Source organism: Geotrypetes seraphini, chromosome 6 (genome assembly GCF_902459505.1).
Source record: "Geotrypetes seraphini chromosome 6, aGeoSer1.1, whole genome shotgun sequence".
NCBI classification, from domain to species: domain Eukaryota; kingdom Metazoa; phylum Chordata; class Amphibia; order Gymnophiona; family Dermophiidae; genus Geotrypetes; species Geotrypetes seraphini.
The window spans coordinates 69,466,822-69,488,751 of NC_047089.1; positions in this window are offsets into that span (position 1 = coordinate 69,466,822).

A 21,930-nucleotide genomic window follows, 5' to 3' on the forward strand; every position below is an offset into this window, starting at 1 on the left:
CAGACAACAAAAGGTAGAAAAAATAATTTCATTTTGTATTTTTTGATTACAGTAAGTCAAATTTGAAATGTGTATCCTTCCAGAGCTGGTGTTAGACAGCGAGCATTAGCTAGGACCTAACAGAGAGAGGAAAAGTCTTTTTTGTTTATTTTGTTTACACAACAGCCCCAGCGTGGAGTTGGAGAGAGCAAAGAGAGATGGGGGTGAGTGAAGAGGCTACAAAATAAACCCACCAGGACTTTTGAAAAAAAGCACCTGATTGGGTGGAAAAGTGAATTGAATCAAAAAAATTTTCCCTGAATTGGGCAGCACTACTCTTGACACACCTCTCCTTCACAATCTCGATGCTCTTCACAACACTCTCCTCAATGTTTCACGTCCCATTCTACTAGATAACATCACATCAAGGACATTGACTCAGATCTCTCCATCCACTCATCTAAGATCGACGTTTCTGTTGAGGAGTCTTACGGAATATCGTCAGATCCTTCACTTCCTCTCGCTAAGAGAAGATCCCCACCTGAAAGTCTCTCTTTTTCAGAGTTTATCAGAAACATGGGCCTAGTTCTTCCCATTCATATGGAATATAGGCAGGAGCCTCCAGCTGAGCTGATGGAGGTGTTGGACTATGTTAAAGGGCCCAAGGACTGTGTAAAGCTTCCTCTGCACAACTTAATGATGGAAGCTCTCTTTAAAAACTGAGAATAATCCTTGCACAGATCTAGTAGCTTCTAGAAAATTGGACACACTTTACAGACTTCAGTAACATCAGACAGATGGGTCCTTCAGATAGTATCTTGAGGATATGCCCTCTACCTTTTGAAAATACCTTCAATCCACCAAAAGAGTCTACTTTCAACTCGGTCAAAACCTCTGCTTCACCAGGAGCTCTCAGCCCTTCTTCACCTCAGTGCAATACAGCCTCTTCCACCAAAGGAGAGGGGCAGGGGTTTCTATTCCAAATACTTCCTAATTTCAAAGAAAGGCCAGAGATCTCTGCCCAAAACTAGATCTGTGTGCTCTCAAGAAATATTTAGTGAAGGAGAGATTTCATTTGTTTTTTCTGGGAACTCTGTTACCTCTATTGGAAAAGAACAATTGGCTTTGCTCTCTAGATTTAAAAGAAGCCTAGACTCGTATTCCAATTTTACCAGCCCACAGAGAATATCTTTGATTTTGAGTGAGATCTCGACACTTCAAATACAGAGTACTATTGTTTGGCCTTGCCTTTACTCCAAGAGTCTTCACCAAATGTCTAATAGTAGTACTTGTTGCAGGTTTCTGGGTCTTGCTATGTCTTGTCAGGTAGAACCAACGTTTCAGCCATCATGATGTGGCTTTATTCAGGGTATGCTGTGAGGTCTGCACTTTGTCTTTATATAGTAGGACCTCAAACCCAATTGAGGTGCTTGAGGTGAAAGAGGCAGGAAAGTCCATTGGTCATCATTTTGAATTTTGGAAGGGAAATTAGTTAGTCTCTTTTTTCCATAGAATGGAAAAGTCTCTGGGTGAGTTTTAAGATGTTCTCCCCGTGAAGCTAGGTTATATGTTCTCTCAGAGCTTCCACAGCTGGCATCATGCTTGTTTCAGGTTTCTGGGTCTCACTTCATCTTGTCAGGTAGAACCCAAAATCACAACTCTTCCTGGCTCTGAAACTAGAGTTCATAGGAGCCCTTCTAGACACCATTCAGATTTGTGCTTTCCTACCTCAACATGGGCTCGACAATGTGCTACACCTGTGTCATATAGTCTCCTGAGCACATGTCAAGGCATGACAGATGTTAGGCCGTTTACGTCACATGGTGTCTATCGTATACATAGTTTCATTTGCATGCCTTCATCTCAGAATGCCACAGCAGACTGTATCCTCCCAACGGATTCAGGCTACAGACCCCCCCCCTTTCTGCATGCCTTTGAGTAACCCCAGAACTTCAGGTATCACTTCAATAGTGGCTCACTCCATCCAGTTTGTCAAGAGGCCTACTATTCCAGTCCTCCCCACCAGAAAGTTCTCACAACGGATGTTTCACTTCTCGGTTGGGGGGCTCACTTTGACAGCTTAGGCTCATGTCCTCTATCATCTCTGCTAGACAGCCTCTTTCATCTTGCCAATTCTGGACTTCAAATTTCTTCTGTACATGTCCATCTTAGTGCAATCAATTCTTTTCATACTCAGTTGAATAGTAAATCCATTTTGATGCATCCATTGATTTCCAGATTCATGAAGGGCCTTTACCACACCAAACCTCCACTCAGACCAGTGCTGGTGGTATGGGATTTAAATGTGGTTCTTTCTGTACTCACAAAGCCTCCATTTGAACCGCTTTTGTCTGCTTCACTGAAACACCTCATCTGGAAAGTGTCTTTCCTGATTGTGTTTACTTTTTCACAAGTCAGCAAATTACAAGCACTGGTATTGAATTTGCCCTATCCCAGATTTTATCATAACAGGGTTGTCCTCCGCACTCATCCAAAGTTCTTACCAAAGGTGGTCTCTGAATTTCATTTCAACCAGTCCATTATTTTACCCCTTTTCTTTCTAAAACCACATGCAAATCCTAGAGAGTCAGCTCTTCATACCCTGGATTGTAAATGAGCTCTTGTTTACTACTGGGATTAAACCAAATCACATAGGACTACAACTCAACTGTTTAGCTCCTTTGACTCTAATAGACTGAGTTCCATTTACCAAGAGGACTATTTCATGCTGGCTAGCAGACTGCATATACTTTTCATATTCTCAGCCTGGGCTGACACCAGACAGCCGTGTTACTGCTCATAGAGTACGAGCTATGGCAACTTCTATTGCCAATTTAAGTTCCACTCCCATTCAGGGCATCTGCAAAGCGGCCACTTGGTCCTCAGTCCACACATTTACTTCTCATTACTGCTTAGATCAACGTTCTAAATGAGACAGTTTGGTCAGGCAGTTCTCAAAAAATGTACAGACTCCTCACTTGACAATCTACCTGTTCAACGACTGTGCAGACTTACAACCAGCTCTCCAACCAACCAGTAAGTATGCCTCAGGACACCAGTAGTGGTTTCAGCAGGCTGGGGTGGTGGGAAGGGATGGAGAAACAAATTTGCACATAGGATGGGGTGGTGGGAAAGGAGGATAAGAGAGAATTTGCTGCACAGTCATTAATAGGTGGCTCTTTGCTTATTGACCAATTTGCTTAATGACCTAATCATTGAAATGGAGCTTGGTCATTAAGTGAGGAGTATCTGTATTCTCTTTTTAAAAGCCATCTTCCTTCCATCCTCAAAGATTTCACCAGCCTCATGACAGTTATATTTAGCCCTCTTCCTAGAGGCATAAGCCTGGCAGCTTGGAAGTCTCTTATGTGAGAATATACCACCTCCTTGTCCTCAGAGAAAGCATAGTTACTCACCTGTAGCAGGTATTCTCCAAGGACAGCAGGCAGATATTCTCACAACCCACCCACCTCCCCTAGCTGTCTTCCTAGTTTTTGGATGGAACTGAAGATCACACAAGCCAATGTTGGGCAGAAAGGCACATGCGTATGCACGTTATGGACGATGCTAAAGTTTTAAAGTGACAGTACACTTTGGTACATGTCTATGTCAGACTCTGTGGACAACGTCGTCCATATGTGAGAGTATTTGCCTGCTAAAGGTGAGTATCTATGCTGTGGTTCCAGCATGTTTCACATTTGAAAGTCCAGTTAATTTATCCAAATGCTCAGAAGGAGATAACTAATGCAAACAACAGTTTTATATTACAATGTAGTTTAATGGGAACAGAGGGAAAAAAAACCCTCAAAACCCTGGTGTCTTTCAAACACACAAAACAACTGTCATGGGGTAAAAGTGTCTTATCATTGATCAAAAAAACCTCAGTGTAATCTAATTGTTCTTAAATTTTTTTTCTCTTGTTTCCTTATTTTATTTATATATTATGTCACCTTTCTAAACAATTAATCTCAGTTGATATATTATCTCTGATCTTTCTTTATTATTCTGCTGAATAATATACAGAAACAGCTGGTATCAAATAGCAAGCAAAGATACGTGATGTGATTGTTATATCCAGTTTTTTGACTCAAATCATTTTCTGAATGCTCATACATTTTTCAGTTTATTCTGATTAAGTTCCATTTGATACCAGCCATTTCTGTATTCATCAGCAGAATAATACAGATTGTCTAGAATGGTGATATAACATATAAATAAAATAAGAAAACAAGAGAAAAAAATTTAAGAACAGTTAGATTACACAGAGGTTTTTTGACCAATGATAAGACACTCCCACTCCATTCCAGGTTAGAGGGATAGGAATAAGAGGTAAGTTATAGAAATAGGCAGGGACCACTGCTCAGGCAATAGGCCTGATGGGCCGCCGCGGGAGCAGACCGCTGGGCAAGATGGACCTCTGGTCTGCCTCAGCGGAGGCAACTTCTTATGTTCTTATGTTTTGTGTGTTTTTCCTCTGTTTCCATTAAACTACTTCGTAATGTAAAAGTGTGTTATTTGCATTAGTTCTCTGTATCATATAATGAACACACACAATTAGGTCTTGTACTAGTTATTGGCAATTTTTGATTCTATATTTCCAGGAGAAAACTTGCAGTTTTGATAAACTTAGCTAGGCTTTAATATGATCACTCTCTATGTAATAATTCATTTTTCTAAGGTATCTGAATGGTATTTTTTTTTAGATTAGACAGCTTTCAAGACTGAAAAGGATAATTCATGAGAGAATATAATAAAATAAATATTATTGAAAAAATTTAATAAAAATTGAAAAAATAAAATAAAGGAAAAATAAAAGTAATATCATTCTAGATATTGAATTCTGTGTTTGCTTCTATCTTGGTGGTTTAGTGAATGAAGCCTACTACTCTCTTTTACATCACTGGGTTTTTTTTTTTTCCAAATAAGCTTTTCTCAAGGGCTTCCAATTAGGCCAGTTTTCTTCATTGTACACAGCTCAGGAGCCAAAAGTGGCTTCTGTAGTCATCTGCTGTAGCTGCCATCACTTTATTATTGCTGGATCATAATCTGTAATTTTTTGTGCCTTGTAAAATCATTAATGACCTTCTTAACCAAAGAAGAAAAGGCTCTATGAAAGTCAATGACTGAGATGAGGCCAGTACTGTCCAGTTTAGGAAAAGATGCAGAGTCAGTGGGCCTGTGTTAGTTGAGGGAGCACAGCAGCAGGTCAATAAAAACAAAAGGATGGAGATGAAAATGAAATAAATTGACAGTACAAAACAGAAGGGGGTTGAGAGAAAAAGAGACTCTTGAGAACATAATGTCTTTGACATGCAGATCAGCAGTGTGGTTTTCCACAGAATAGGTGTTAAAACAGGGGAAGCCATAGGGGCCAAAGGCCTCCCCAAAAATTGGTGGTTGACGGTGCCCGCCCTCCCCCTTGTTTCTTGGTATTGTACTTTATATCTTCGGGGCAGCCACCACACAACGTCAACAAGCAGGCCTGCCCCGGAACCCTTCATTCTAATTCCAGGGGCAGGCCTGCCCATTTATGCTGCGCAGTGGCTACCCCGAAGATTTAAATTACAATGCTGGGAGGAGGGAGGAGGTGGAATTGGGAGCTGGTGATGGGCCATGTCGCAGGTTTCCACTGGGGCTAGGGCAGAGCTCCTGGACCCTCCAAATCAAACAGTGTTCCGCTGCCTATGGTCCACAATACTGTGCAGTAAGAAACACCCCTCCCCCCCCCCCAGGTAGTATACAGCAGGAATATAACAAACATAGGCAATAGATAATTAGAGCAGTAAATATATCCAAATAATAATCCACATTATGGCATGGTATACTAATGTCAACACAATACATATAACACTAGAACTGCAGGGGTCATTTTGGCACTTTTAAAAATTAGATTGTTCCAATCAAATCAAACAATGCATATACCACATTCCGTATATAACTTTTTTTTATAATCTGTAGACCGTCAGAGGTATACAAGGTATACTGTTCAGCATAACAGAACGCATGAACCTCGCTTCTTCATTAAGCCATATTTTGAATGATTTTTTAAAAAATTTCTTAAACATTACTGCACACTCTTTAAACTTATAAAGTTAAAGCACACAAATCCATGTTTCACCCTGACCAGGCTTGTTTCAAGGCAAATCCCCTCTGCAAAGTTTCAAGGTGATTTTGACTAAAAGTGCTAGCACTTTTTGTCGAAATCAGGGCGAAAAGCCTGGGATAAAAATAGAGGATTTCTAATTAGAAAATGAAGGATGCATATTAAAGAACTAAAGCTGGTATTGCAAAGACCTACATGGACTGGGGTGGGCATCAATGTGGTCAACGGCACCCTCTCTGAGACATCGGAGGTGACTAGCGGAGTGCCGCAGGGCTCAGTCCTGGGACCATCCCTATTCAACATATTCATAAGGGACTTGACCCGGGGGCTTCAAGGTAAAGTAGCACTGTTCGCCGACAACGCCAAACTGTGTAATATAGTAAGTGAAAGCAATCTCAAGGATAGTATGACGCAGGATCTGATCACGTTGGAAAACTGGTCCTCGATATGGCAGCTCGGCTTCAACGCTAAGAAATGTAAGGGCATGCATCTCGGCAGCAGAAATCCATGCAGAACATACACCTTGAATGGAGAAACACTAGCTAGGACTTCAGAGGAACGGGACTTGGGAGTAATCAGTGCAGACATGAAGGCTGCCAAACAAGTAGAGAAGGCCTCATCCAAGGCAAGGCAAATGATGGGATGTATCAATAGAAGCTTCGTCAGCTGCAAACCTGAAGTCATTATGCCACTCTACAGAACCATGGTGAGACCTCATCTGGAATACTGTGTGCAATTCTGGAGGCCACATTACCGGAAAGATGTGCTTCGAGCTGAGTCGGTCCAGCGGATGGCCACTAGGGTGGTTTCCGGACTCAAGGGTCTCTCATACGAAGAAAGACTGGGCAAATTGCAGCTCTATACTCTAGAGAAGCGCAGGGAAAGGGGTGACATGATTGAGACATTTAAGAATGTCACAGGTCTTGTCGAGGTGGAAAACGACATATTCTTTCTCAAGGGACCCTCGGTCACAAGGGGGCACCCGCTCAAACTCAGAGGAGGGAAATTTAGTGGTGACACCAGGAAGTATTTCTTCACAGAAAGGGTGGTAGATCACTGGAACAAACTTCCGGTGCAGGTGATCAAGGCCACCAGCGTGCTCGACTTTAAGAAAAAATGGGACATCCAGTGGGATCCCTACGAGGGTCGAGTTAAGGAACTAGGTCATTAGCGCTCAGACTTAATGGGGTGGGTCAGTAGAGTGGGCAGACTTGATGGGCTGTAGCCCTTTTCTGCCGTCATCTTTCTATGTTTCTAATGTAAACTCCACTAATGTGGAACATGAGGATGCTACTGGCCAGACTTTACGGAAGATATCCTGCAAACAACGGGATGGTTGGATAGGCTGAAGTGAGCTTGGACGGCAACTTCAGCATTTGGAACCTAGGACAATACCAGACTTTACAGTCTACAGCCCACAAATATCAAAGAAGAGACCAGTTAATCTAATTGTGTTTTTTAATAGGTATAACTTATGGGCAGACTGTATAACCAATCAGGTCTTCTTTATTTGCCGTCATTTACTATGTTACTAAAAAGAAGGAAAAGTGTGAGAGGCTGTGATTTGAAAGAACAGAGGTAGAACAGAAAAAAGGTTGGAAATAGCTGAAAGGGAAAAATCAATATGTTAGAGCAGGGGTAGGGGGTTCATAGACAAAACCGCGGAAGACAAAGGCACACGCCGACAACTGAGCGCAAGACGGAAGCGTGCGCCGAAGAAAAAGAGTGTTTTTAGGGGCTCCGATGGGGGGTTTTGTTGGGGAACCCTCCCACTTTACTTTATACAACGTGCCGGCGTTGTGGGGGGTTTGGGGGGTTGTAACCCCCCTCATTATACTGGAAACTTAACTGTTTCCCTGTTTTTTAGGGAAAAAGTGAAGTTTTCAATAAAATGTGGGGGGTTACAACCCCCCACAACACGGCGCGATCTGTATAAAGTAATGTGGGGGGTTCTCTCCCCCACCCCCCGTCAGAGCCCTTTAAAACAGTCATTTTCTTTGGCGTGCAGCTCCGCGTTGCGCTCAGTTGTCTGCGTGCGCCTTTGTCCCGGCGCGCTTTTTACCTGACATTGGGGTAGGGGAACTCTGGTCCTCAAGAGCCGTATTCCAGTCAGGTTTTCAGGATTTCCTCAATGAATATGCATTGAAAGCAGTGCATGCAAATAGATCTCATGCATATTCATTGAGGAAATCCTGACAACCCGACTGGAATATGGCTCTCGAGGACCGGAGTTCCCTACCCCTGTGTTAGAGACAGGCATAGTGAAAAGAGACACTGGAAAGAGAATTAGTACAAGACAGCCAAAAGGCAGAAAGAGAAACTGGGGCCAAAATGATGGGGAAACAAAGGGGTCCTTTTACTAAGGTGTGCAAATCAATTTAGTGCATGCTAAAAAAAAATTAGTGCGCGCTAAATGCCAAGGCGCCCATCAGAATTCAAGAAAGAGTGAGACACACATGTGCGATCTTTTAGGGAGGGGAGGAGATAATGGATGCTGCAAATGGGCAGATTGGATACTTCAATGTTTTTTGCAGCCACTTCATCGTTGAACCATAATTTGGAGTGTACTTTATCTGAAGGAGTAGTGAGCAATCTTATTCCCCTTTTTCTCTTTATTTTTCTTTCCCCTCCCTTCTCTAACACAATTATCCTTGTCTCTGCTATCATTAGGTGTGTATGTGTTTCTTTCCTAACAAATTTATGGCATTGCTTTCTTTAATACTGTATTTTGTTTGAATTTTATAATTGTAAATCACTTTGACCAGTTTTGAAAAAGTGGTACATCAAAAGCTACAATAAAGAATAAAGGACTCCTTTTCATCTTGATTTTGTTGACTTTCCTTACATAAAGACCAGCAGCCATTTTTATAGCTGAAGTTCTTTCTTCTGGCTATGTGGATTAGCAGACCATTGTCATCCTCCTTAGGAAGCAGGAAGGTCCATTACTTTTCTTCTCCCACTTTTCAAAAGGGTAGCTCAGTCCAGAAACTACCCCTCTCTTCCACACACTTTATGATAACACTGGAATTGCCTCTCCTTGGGAATGGCATTATAAAAATTCTCAAATCTCAGATTTACCCTTGAGTATAAAATGTACTTTTTTTTTAAATTACATACTGTATGTACTCAAGGTAAGGAGCCTGACAGTCATTACATGTGCCAGAAGTAGAAGACTAATGAGGAACCCTTATGTTTTACTTCATTTTCATCTTCTGGTTTTCCCTGGGCAATTCTAAGGCTGGAGGGAAGTCTGCTCCAAGTTCAAGGTTATCCAAGGTCACTAAGAGAGTGGTAGTTGTCTTCTCTTTATCCCTAATTTGAACATAGGCCCAGATTCTATAAATGGCAGTGGTATCAGTGGCCACCTAAAAATGGCCACCAATTACATGTCAATTACACATCAGGACCCTTTACAGAATTGCGGCTGTTTTTAAAACAGATGCCTTAAACATAGGCCAGCATTTTACAGGCCTACATTTAAGGTGCCTGTCTTGCACCTATGGACTAAAGACAGTCCACCACTATATAAATGTTCAAATCACACTTTGTTCCTCAAAATGCCACACGATTGAATTGTGTGGTAGCCGTCCTCACTGGAACTTTTTATACCGTGATATATTGAACAAATGTGCAACTATTTGCTTTTTAAGTTATAATAATTTATAAAGTGTCAGTGCTTGTTTCTAAAACATGATCGCTATAAACTTATTCAGTACATAATAAACGACTTAGCTTTTAAACCGGGTCTGCCTCATTCCCCTCCAACGCGTTTCAATTTTTCCTCAGGGTCGGGGACAGAGAGAACAGAGCTATCCGGTACTTTAGCAAACGCTAATTCTGTATAGTATTTGCCGGAGTTGTTTGCTAAAGTACCGGATAGCTCTGTTCTCTCTGTCCCCGACCCTGAGGAAAAATTGAAACGCGTTGGTGGGGAATGAGGCAGACCCGGTTTAAAAGCTAAGTCGTTTATTATGTACTGAATAAGTTTATAGCGATCATGTTTTAGAAACAAGCACTGACACTTTATAAATTATTATAACTTAAAAAGCAAATAGTTGCACATTTGTTCAATATATCACGGTATAAAAAGTTCCAGTGAGGACGGCTACCACACAATTAAATCGTGTGGCATTCTGAGGAACAAAGTGTGATTTGAACATTTATATAGTGGTGGACTGTCTTTAGATCATCTGACATTTAAATTCTAGTTCCCTTTTTGAGATTTTGATTGCACCTATGGAAGCACCTATGGATGCCTAAGACCACTTCTGGTGTAAACCATGCCCATGCCGGCTTCAGGCAACCTTAGACATGCCTAGGTGCTTCTGTAGTCACGTGAACAGCACCTTCAACATAGGTGCCGTTCGCCACATTAATTTTTTTTTTAAAGTGTTTCAATTGGTTAGTTAGATGCCAGTAGGAAGCCTACTGCCGCCTAACGTCAGGACACAATTACTAGAATCCAGGCCATAATGCCTAAATAGCACTAGTAGCAATTCTAGCCCTCATGAACAATAGACTCCCATATGGATCTACTGTGCCACAGCAGTGTAATGTACTCTATAACTTGAGCTTGTCTGACAGAGTGAAGGTGAAGAATTTCTGACCTCTATTTAAAATAAATTGGGCAACATGTGATTCATTCTGAAATGCAATACTTTTTTATTTTTTTTTTTTTTTAGTACATCTGGATTCTTTGTCTAAAAATGCTTGCAAAGCTTAACTTGAAAAGGATTAAGAAGCTTTACTGGGCTGCTATCTACCCTAAAATGTTTAATCTTTAAAGAGAGTAATTATTTGTGCTCTTTGAGACTGGTTAAAAGATTTTCGTAAACATGCCGTTTGGAATGCCAGTGTTACATAATTTCCCAATGACGCTGCATGAAAGTATGTTTGGGGTCATTTCAATTTAAATGTACAAAGCTCTCTTTGGTAATGACATAGTTCATTGCAAGAAGTTGCATGCCACAGTAGCAGTGGATAAGTCTCCACATTACTATATACTTCCTTCTTAATCTTCATAAACATCAGATATAAATCAGACTCCTAAGCTGTTTTCAAACTGACCACTGGATTCTGTATAGAATGACTAAAGTTGCACGCACATTGCTGATTTGCAAGTTCAACTTACTGTAATTGCTTAACAAGCTAATAAGCACTGATAATTGGCAATTAACAAGTAATAACTGGCACTAATTAGAAGTTATGTACACAACTTTCTAAGCATTTACGATAAAATGGCGTGCATGAATCTCAAAAATGGGTGTGGCCAGGGGAGGAGCATGGGCATTCCTAAAAGCCACATTAGATCCCACTATGGCACCCTCAATAACCAATCTTTTTATGAAGCGATTTGAGAAAAGATGGCTGGAAGCGAATCAGTTTTCTGCTTTTATTAAACTATGGCTTTGATTCATTGATGATGTCTTCATGCTCTGGACAGGGACAGAGATGCAATTGCAGGAATTTTTGGGGTGGCTGAATGAGAGACATTCTTGTATTGAATTTGTGATGGTTTATCATGATACAGAAATTTCTTTCTTGGACCTAATTGTGACGAGAGAGAACGGAACATTTGTTTCTAAAGTATATCACAAAGAGACAGATAAAAATACTTTTCTTCATTTTACAAGCAGCCATTCAACATCTTTGAGGAGAAGTCTACCATTTTCTCAGTTTTTGAGTTATAGACGAAACTGTTCAGATTTAGGTCTATTTAAACAGCAGTCTAAGGACCTGAGGGAACGGTTGGGCCAGAAGGGGTATCCCATGAAGGTAGTCAATGATGCCTATAAACAAGTGAATTTTGCAATCGGGATTTGCTATTTGCTGGGAAGACCTTTTCTACAGATTCGTGGACATCCACGTGCATGTTAAAGTATTGCAGTGGGACTGGAGGAGTTGTTTCTGTAATTAAAAAGCTCTGGTCTATTCTTCAGCTCCATCCGGTGCTCCAGGGAAAAGATAGTAGGTGTGTCTGTAGTAGGAACTATAACTTGAAGATTTTATGTCCATTCGACATATACATAAGAACATAAGAAGTTGCCTCCGCTGGGTCAGACCAGGGGGTCCATCGTGCCCAGCAGTCCGCTTCCGTGGCGGCCCATCAGGTCTGTGACCTGTAAGTGATCCTTTGGCTAAAACCTTACAATCCTCGTTATTCTCCTATCTATACCCTTTTATGAACCAATCCCTAACTCTATCTATATCCCTCAATCGCCAAGTCCTTCAGGAACTTGTCCAATCCCTCTTTGAATCCCCTTAATGTACTCTGTCCTATCACAGCTACCGGAAGCGCATTCCAGGTGTCCACCTGAGTGAAGAAAAATATCCTAGCATTGGTTCTAAACCTGTCCCCTTTCAATTTCTCCGAGTGCCCCCTTGTTCTTGTAGTTCCCAATAGGCTGAAGAATCTGTCCCTTTCCACCTTCTCCATGCCCTTCATGATCTTGTAAGTCTCTATCATGTCCCCTCTGAGGCTCCGCTTTTCCAGGGTGAAGAGCCCCAGCCTTTCTAGCCTCTCAGCGTATGAAAGGTTTTCCATACCTTTTATCATTCTTGTCGCTCTTCTCTGAACCCTCTCAAGTATCTCCATGTCCTTCTTTAGGTACGGCGACCAATATTGGACACAGTATTCCAGATGCGGTCGCACCATCGCGTGATACAGCGGTATGATGACTTCCTTCGTTCTGGTTGTAATACCCTTCTTAATAATACCCAACATTCTGTTTGCCTTCTTTGAGGCTGCTGCGCATTGTGCCGTTGACTTCATTGTTGTGTCCACCAGCACACCCAAGTTTTTTTCAAGGTTACTTCCCTCTAGTACTAATCCCCCCATTTGGTAGCTGAACATTGGGTTCTTTTTCCCTATATGCATGACCTTGCATTTCCCTACATTGAAGCTCATCTGCCAATTATTTGCCCAATCCTCCAGTTTGTTCAGGTCCCTTTGTAGGTCCTCACATTCTTCCACAGTTCTAACTCTGCTACAGAGTTTAGTGTCATCCGCAAATTTTATAACTTCACATTTCATCCCCGTTTCTAGGTCATTAATAAATACATTGAACAGCAGCGGTCCGAGTACCGGCCCTGCGGAACTCCGCTCGTGACCCTCCTCCAGTCCAAGTAGTGGCCCTTCACTCCAACCCTTTGCTTCCTGCCTGCCAACCAGTGTTTAACCCATCTGTGTACGTCCCCTTCCACCCCGTGGTTCCACAGCTTCCTAAGTAGCCGCTCATGGGGTACCTTGTCAAAGGCCTTTTGGAAGTTGAAATAAATGATGTCTATGGGTTCCCCTTTGTCTATCTGGCTGTTTACCCCCTCAAAGAAGTGCAGTAAGTTTGTCAGGCACGATCTTCCTTTGCAGAAAGGGGTCTCTTAAGGGCAGTAGGGGGACACAGAAAATGCGGGTCTTGCAAAACCTGCGAGTCTACCCTTGAAATAGAGAGCTGCACAGGAACGGGGACGACGGGAATCCCACGGGACCCACGGGCATCCCGCAGGTTCCCCCTTCGGGTCACGGGGATCCCGTGGGGACGCCCTCTAGGGTCGTGGGAATCCCATGGGGACGCACCCTAGGGTCGCGGGGATCCCGTGGGGACGCCTCCGAGGGTCGCGGGGTTCCTGCGGGGCTGGATGTACTAAGTCGCGCGGCTTTTCTCCCTACCTGCTCTGCTTGCAGCACAGAGCCGAACGGAAGTCTTCCCGACGTCAGCGCTGACGTCGGAGGGGAGGGAGGGCTTAAACAAAGCCCTCCCTCCCTTAGACGTCAGCGCTGACGTCGGGAAGACTTCCGTTCGGCTCTGTGCTACAGGCAGGGTAGGTAAGGAGGAGTAGCCTCGCGGCTCGAGTGGCTACCAAGGGAGGGGGGGCGGTCCGCCCCTCCCCGGGTGCAGCACAGCTGGCCAGGTCCCCTTACTTTTGTGGCGCTTTCCCAACCGACCGACAACAGCCCTGGTCCGACAAACCTCCCTGCCCTTAACCGCGAATCTAAATTACCTTCTTACAGCAGCTGTAAGAAGGAAATTTAGATTCGCGGTTAAGAGCAGGGAGGTTTGTCAGACTGGGGCTGTTGTCGGTCGGTCGGTTGGTCGGGAAAGCGCCACAAAAGTAAGGGGACCTGGCCGGCTGTGCTGCACCCGGGGCGGGAGAGAAGGAGGAGGGAGAAGGACGCTGAAAGCACTGGGGAAGACAAAGGGGTGGAGAAGGACGCTGAAAGGACATGGGGAAGACAGAGGGGGGAGAAGGATGCTGACAGGACATGGGGAAGATGGGGGGGAGAAGGACGCTGAAAGGAAATGGGGAAGAGAGAGTGGGGAGAAGATGCTGGCAGGGAAGAAGACAGAGATGCCAGACTATGGGGGGAGCGGAGGGAAGAAGATGGGTACCAGACCAATTTGGAAGGGGAGAGAAAGGGAGAGGCACAGTAACAGAGCAAATGGAAGACGCAGAAGGAAGAGAGACAGTGGATGGAAGGAACTGAATGAGAACATGAGAAAAGCAGAAACCAGGCAACAAAGGTAGGAAAATAATTCTATTTCTTTTTTTGCTTCAGGATAAAGTAGTATATTAGTTGTGTTGATAAAAATTTATAAACAAAAGAGGATCTGGTAGAAACCCGTTTACAAAGTATGTATTCTTCCCAATTAATATTTCCAAATTAATAAATTCTTTTTGCTTATTTGTAAATGGGTTTCTACCAGAGCCTTTAATTCAGTAGCATAATTAAATGAAATAACTATTTCTGAAGTTTATAGGGACGGGCGGGGACGGAGGGGATTCCTCACGGGGATGGGCGGGGACGGGTGGGATTCCTCACGGGGACGGGTGGGGATGGGTGAGACTTTGGCGGGGACGGGTGGGGACGGGTGGGATTTCTGTCCCCGTGCAACTCTCTACCTTGAAATGGATTGTCATTTTCAGCATCCAGTCATTGGCAAACTTTTTTTTTTTTTTTGAGAAGCACGAGTTTTGTAGTATAGGTCATCATCTGTCCCTGTCCAAAGATTTATGTGGGGCAGACTACCAGACGTTTCCAGACCAGATTTTGGGAGCACAGGAGTAGTGTCAAATGTGGGAGGTTAGAAGAACCTCTTGTTCAACATTGTGTGGAAAAGGCACATCCATTTTCAACTTTGCAATGCTGTGTTGTGATCACTTACCTGAAGATAACAGCGCTGGTGACAGAAAATCATTGCTTTTGAGACTGAGGAACCATGGGGGGGGAGGGGGGTTAAATTCCCGCATCGATTGGCATTTATTTTTCTGACCAATCAGAGGGGAAAACATTGTTAGGCATCCTATGACGTCACACGCGCGCGTCAACAATCCAGCCCTCCCAACTGCCAGGTCTGTTTTCCCGGTGAGCACGGAGAATAGGTGCCTAAGTATGTAAATGTTTCATTGCGTCTTTGTTTTATTTTTTTTCTTCCTTTTGATTGTTGAAGGGGTTTGTTTGCTCAAAAGAAATTTTCATCTGAAGTGTTTGTCTAATTTTCCAGATGAGCCACTTTCTGCCCTGACGCAACTTTTGCGAAACGTTGGCTGGCTGCTTTCAGCTGTGGCTTTTTGGTGATTTCTAAATCTTTTGTGTGCATGCTGGACCCTTGAAGCAGCTCTTATAACTACACGGGTACTCTGGTGAACCGGTTGGTGGCTGTTGGTAGATTCTAATCGTGTGGGACACCCTTCCCGGTTCCAGATAAGTGACACTTTTTTGAATAAAAAATATACAGTGCATATGTAAAGTTGAGAGGACCATAGGGGTCTTTGTTTTCCTGCTTTAAATAAGTGAGTGACTGACTTGATTAACTTATTGGGAAGAAGATTTGGGGCTACTTTTACAAAGGTGCGCTAGCGTTTTTAGCGCACGCACTGGATTAGCGCGCGCTACCCCAAAAACTACCGCCTGCTCAAGAGGAGGCAGTAGCAGCTAGCGCGTGCGGCATTTTAGTGCGCGTGTTAAGGCCCTAATGCACCTTTGTAAAAGGAGCCCTTGGTATCATTGCTTGCCTACCGAGATGGTTTTTCTGCCAGTGAGGGTTCTCCCTGTGTTGTGATCCGCCTGCGTAGAAACTGTTTGCGACAGGTCAGAGCCGGAGGCTTTTCCTTCTCTTAATGGCAAATTAAGTGACTTTGCGGTGCCACAGTGAATTGAGAAATAAAGAAGTAAATATACACAATAAATAAATAAGAGACGTTAATAAAATAAACTTGTAAAAATAAATAAGAGACGTTAATAAAATAGACTTGTAAAAATATCTCATTAATATGAGATATTTTTACAAGTGATAATTACAAGAGCTCCTGGTAAACAGGATCAAAAACTCAGCAATAACAAGCAATGAATAGTGGGGTTCTCCAGGGATCTCTGCTAGGACCACTGCTTTTAAACATAATAAATAACATGGAAACAGGAATAATTAATGAGGTGATCAGATTCACTGATGACCCAAAGTTATTCAAAGTGAGACTGGGAGTATAGGCATGCACGTGGCAGATGAAATTTAATGTGAGCAAGTGCAAAGTGATGCATGTAGGGAAGAACAATTCAAAGTATAATACATGATGCAGGGATCCTCATTAGGGGTTATCACTAGTGCTGCCTGATTCAGGAAAAAAAATTTCAATTCAGCCTATTTAGGTGTTGTTTTTTTTCCCCAACATCCTGGTTGGTTTATTTTATAGCCTCTTCACCCACCCTACTCCCTTTGCTCTCTCCTACCCACACTGGTGCTGTGGTGTAAACAAAATAAACAAAAAAGACTTTTCCTCGCTCTGTTAAATCCTAGCTCATGTTCATGGTCTAATATCAACTCTGGCAGGATACACATTTCAAATCTGACATATTGTAATCACAAAGCAGAAAATAAAATTATTTTTTCTACCTTTTTTGTTGGTCTTTATTCAAATCACCTTGGTCCCAGGCTCTGGTTTCTGTTTGTCTTCTGATAACTCACTTGCCAGAATCTCCTGCCCATTTGTTGTTTTCTTCTTTCTCTGTGCTAACCATCCATCTTTGTCCTCCCCTTCCGTTTCCCCCGGAGGTCTGGCATCTTTCCTTTTTTTGTCTCCATCCCCACAACTGCAGCGATGGACCCCACCATCCCCATATCCACCAGCGCTCCTTTTCTCAACTACCTTTTCATCCAGCATCTCTCCCTTCTTCCCCACCACCCAAAGGTCCCTTTCTCTTCCCAACTACCCTCCTATCCATTATCTCTATCGCCCTCTACACTATCCCTTGTGTCCAACTTCTCTCCCTTTCAGTTCCTTCCCTCCCTAAATCCCATTGTTCACCATCTCTCTCCCTCTCCTCTGTTTTTAGACCCATTTTTTCTTTCCCTCCCTCCCAGTCCAGCATATGTATGTCTCTTTGGACCCCCCTCCCTCCGTGTACTTCTACACCAGGGGCCCCCCGAAGGCCTGCATATTTCCCCCTTCTTTCTAATGTCCTCGGGATTCACCCCCTGGCCTCCTAAATCTGCGGAACTGAGGGTATCCAGCACTGGCACCTATGCAGCTCTTTCTGACAGACACTCCTTCCTCGCCCCCTAAAGCAGGAGCAGCAGCGGCAGTGGACGGCCAGCAAGAGGCATCGCTTCTGCTCCTGCTTTAGGAGACCAGAAAGTACAGGAAGGAGGGTTGGTCACCGAATCGGTGAGCCTGATTTTTTTTAAAAACAAAGTGAATCGATGAATCTGGCAGCAATAGTTATCACCCAGAAAAAATGACAAAGACTAGGGGACACTTGATGAAGTTACAGGGAAATTACAGAGAAGTACTTTTAAAACCCAATAGGAGGAAATATTTTTTTCACTCAGAGAATAGTTAAGCTGTGGAATGCATTGCCAAAGCGGGTAGTATAACTGGTTTTAAAAAAGATTTTGGACAATTTCCTGGAAGAAAAGTCCATAGTCTGCTATTGAGACAGACACAGGGGGAAGCCATTGCTTGCCCTGGATCGATAGCATGGAATGTTGCTACTATTTGAGTTCTTACCAGGAACTAGTGACCTAGATTGGCCATTGTGAAGACGGGCTACTGGGCTAGATGAACCATTGGTCTGATCCAGTAAGGCTATTATGTTTTTATCAAAGATGACACATTGAAAATCTCTGCTCATTGTGGTGCAGAGTCCAAGAAGTTTGTAGAATGTTAATTTATTAAAAAAGGAATGGAAAATAAGATAGAAAAATCACAAAGCCTCTATATTACTCCATGGTATGACCACACCTCAAATAATATGTGCAATTATTTCACTACTTAGGAACATAAGAATTGCCGCTGCTGGGTCAGACCAGTGGTCCATCCTGCCCAGCAGTCCACTCACGTGGCAGCCCCCAGGTCAAAGACCAGTGCTCTAAATGAGTCCAGCCTCACCTGTGTACATCCCAGTTTAGCAGGAACTTATCCAGCTTAGTCTTGAAATCCTGGAGGGTGTTTTCCCCTACAACAGAATCCGGAAGAGCATTCCAGCTGTCCACCACTCTCTGGGTGAAGAAGAACTTCCTTACGTTTGTACGGAGTCTATCCCCTTTCAACTTTAGAGAGTGCCCTCTCATTCTTGGAGAGTATGAACAGTCTGTCTTTATCTACTAAGTCTATTCCCTTCAGTATTTTGAATGTTTCGATCATGTCTCCTCTTTTCAAGGGAGAAGAGACCCAGTTTCTCCAATCTCTCACTGTATAGCAACTCCTCCAGCACCTTAACCATTTTAGTCGCTCTTCTCTGGACCCTTTCGAGTAGTACCATGTCCTTAGAAACATAGAAAGATGATGGCAGAAAAGGGCTATAGCCCATCAAGTCTGCCCACTCTATTGACCCATCTTGTCTATACCTAGTAACCAATTCTTCAGATCGACCCTCGTAGGGATCCCACATAGGCATCCCATTTATTCTTAAAGTCCTTCTTCATGTACGGTGATCAGTGCTAGACGCAGTACTCCAGGTGAGGGCGCACCATGGCCCGGTACAGCAATATGATAACCTTCTCCGATCTGTTCGTGATCCTCTTCTTTATCATTCCTAGCATTCTGTTTGCCCTTTATGCCACAGCAGCGCATTGTGCAGACGGTTTCATCGATTTGTCGATCAGAACTCCCAAGTCTCTTTCCTGGGAGGTCTCTCCAAGTACCATCCCGGACATCCTGTATTCATGCATGAGATTTTTGTTACCGACATACATCAATGTGCACTTATCCTCGTTGAACCTCATTTGCCATGTCGATGCCCATTTCTCGAGCTTGATTTTGTCACTTTGTAGATCTTTGCAATCCCCCTGTGTCTTCAGTACTCTGAATAACTTCGTATCGTCTACAAATCTAATCACCTCACTCGTCGTACCAATGTCCAGATCATTTATAAAGATGTTGTTGAATTAGAAAAGGTACGGATTAGGGCAACCAAAATGATGAAGGGGATGGAACGACTCGCCTATGAGGAAAGGCTAAAGAGGTTAATGCTCTTCAGCTTAGAGAAGAGACTGATGAGGGGAAATATGATACAGGTCTATAAAATGGAGTGAAATAGGGAGATGTGAATCGCTTACTTATTTACTCTTTATAAAAATACAAGAACTATGGGGGCATATAACTATATAACAATGAAGCAGATTACAACAAATCAGAGAAAATATTTCTTCACTCAACATATGTATAATTAAGCTCTGGAATTCATTGCCAGGAAATATGGTGAAAAACCATTGGAATAGCAGGATTTTTAAAAAGTTTGGACAAGTTCCTGAAATAAGAATCCATAAACCATTATTAAGATGGACTTGGAGCAAATCCACTGGTTATTGCTGGAATAAGTAGCATGGAATTTATTTTCTCTTTTGGGATCCTGCCAAATACTTCTAGGTTGGATTGGCTACTGTTGGAAACAGGATACTGGGCTTAATGGACCTTCAGTCTGTTCCAGTACAGCAGTGCTTATGTACTTATGCTGTTTTTGACAAAAATATTGGTTGGGCCGTTGTCTCAGTGGCCATTCAATTCTCATGCCTATGGTTAGAAATCTTATTAAAGGGCATGTTACTGCAGAAGAGTCTTACGAGGAAATGTAGGGCAGAAGAATGTACCACTTTATTTCTATTTATTTTTAGCACCTTTTCAGCTGAATAACTGCTTAAAAGTTTAGCTTTTTTTTTCCTTTCCTGCTTTAAAAATTGTACAATTGATGTACAATTTTTAAAGCAGGAAAAGAAAAAAAGCTAAACTTGCCTCAAGAGACAACAAATCGAACACACAAAGAGGTACGTGAGATGTCTTAAACCAGCCAAATGCAATGTATTTATTAGTCCATAAAACAGTCCAATAAAGATCTCTTCTTCTGTTATGGTCCCAACTAGGATCCCAGTTTCGGCGAGTGCCTTCCTCAGGGGACTAGTAAGGTACTAAAAATCATATAGAAACAATGTTTGAACATATAAAAGATATCTATAGTAACATCAAAGCAATATCCATAAACATATGAAAATGCAATAAAAACTGGTATAAGATTTAAAATATGAACAGTATAGGCATAACAAATGAATATATAATAAAGACTAATATAAAACAAGTACATCAAAGGCTCGAATAAAAATGTGTAAGACAAAAGATATGCAGTCATAACTACATAATAATGTAAAAGTATAGTTAAAACAAAGCATAAAGGAGCCATTTAAAAGGAACCGTTAAAAGAACCGAGAACGAGGAACGAATCAAAAATACAGATGGCTAAGCTATTACATACTGTGTGAGGTGACAGATATAAAGCTGTAGATCCCAGGTATAAAAAAGAATCCCTAAATATCCAGGAGGAAACAAGCATGAACTTCATGGAAAGATCAAGAGAACAGAGATTTACATTTTCAATGTTTCATATTTGTGTTATGGATGCCTTATGAAAAAAAATGTGCACTGGGCTACATTATTTCTCATTGAAGAAGAAGAACTTCAGAAAGTTTTATGTTGAAACACCATCACTGGCACAAGAACAGAGGAGACACTCTATATCTTGAACCCTAAATATAAATCCTTCTCCGTAGTGGAAAATCCACACCAGGGAGTATAAAAAAGTGAGTCAGAGACTAAGCCCCAATATTGTATGTGGACCTCCAATCCAAAGAAGAAATGGATGGGATGGGATTATGATTTCATGGGATGGGATGAGAGTATGATTTAGATAAAAGAAAAGAAAACCTGCTTTCTTCTGCATGTCATAATCAATTAGCAGTCCCTGTAATTTTTCCTGTCTGGAGTCCGATATTCATACTGTGCAAGCATCAGTGCGAGGCCTGCATGGGATTCGACAGAAGATCAGCACAGCAATGCCTCTATCACATGGAAAAGGATGGATACGAATAAGTAATCGTTTCAAATATTAATCCTTCCTTGTGAAGTAAAATCCAGAATGAAAATATGAAGTTACAATTATTTTATTTGGATGACCTGACAAGTACGATACTTAAAAAAATGTGCCAGTAAAGCTGCTTTAAATCATTATTGCAACTTAAGGCCAGTGGGATTTAATAGGAAGTGCACTGAAATGTTCATGAAATGGAAATTAGCAACAGAGGAGCCTCTAGTGCAGGGGTGTCAAACTCAGGCCCGCGGGCCAGGTTGTCTACTAGAACTGGCCTGCCGGTAGACAGTTTTTTGACCCAATCGACTTACATCCCCATTAGGCACATCACATTTGACATTTTTACAAGTTCCTGCAGCATTCTCCAGCTCTCTTCACAGTCTCACACTGTGTCGAAGTAGCATTGGACTCTTCTGCAATTGCTTTTTTGTAAGTATTGATTTTTTTTCATCATTTTTTCTTCTTTCTAATCTCTTGTATATTGTGTTTTGATCACGTT